The following is a 347-nucleotide window of genomic DNA, read 5'->3' as shown; positions in this document are numbered from 1 at the left end:
GGACTCACCCCGGCGCCACGCCGCCGCCGGTCTGCGCTCTCCGAGGCGGAGCCAGGACTCCCTCCCGCGCGGGGGCCGCCTCCCCGCCTCCCGCCCGCGGCCCCTGCCCCACTGCCGCGGGCCCCTCCTCTGCCCGCTCGGCCGGGGCGGTCGGGACTTACCTCCTGGACAAGGTGACCCGCTAGTGCGCTCGGCGGCGGCCCGCGCGTCTCCGGAGACAGCGAGCGAGAGCGCGGGGCGCCGGGGATCCTGCGCCCGCCTCTGCTTCCCGCTCCCTCCCCCGCCGCCCGGCCCTTCCCTCCGTCCCCTCCGTGCAGCTCGGCTCTGCGCTCGCCGCCCGCGCCCCC

Source organism: Bison bison, unplaced genomic scaffold (genome assembly GCF_000754665.1).
Source record: "Bison bison bison isolate TAMUID 2011002044 unplaced genomic scaffold, Bison_UMD1.0 scf7180017864063, whole genome shotgun sequence".
Lineage (NCBI taxonomy): Eukaryota > Metazoa > Chordata > Mammalia > Artiodactyla > Bovidae > Bison > Bison bison.
This window is presented reverse-complemented; position numbering follows the sequence as displayed.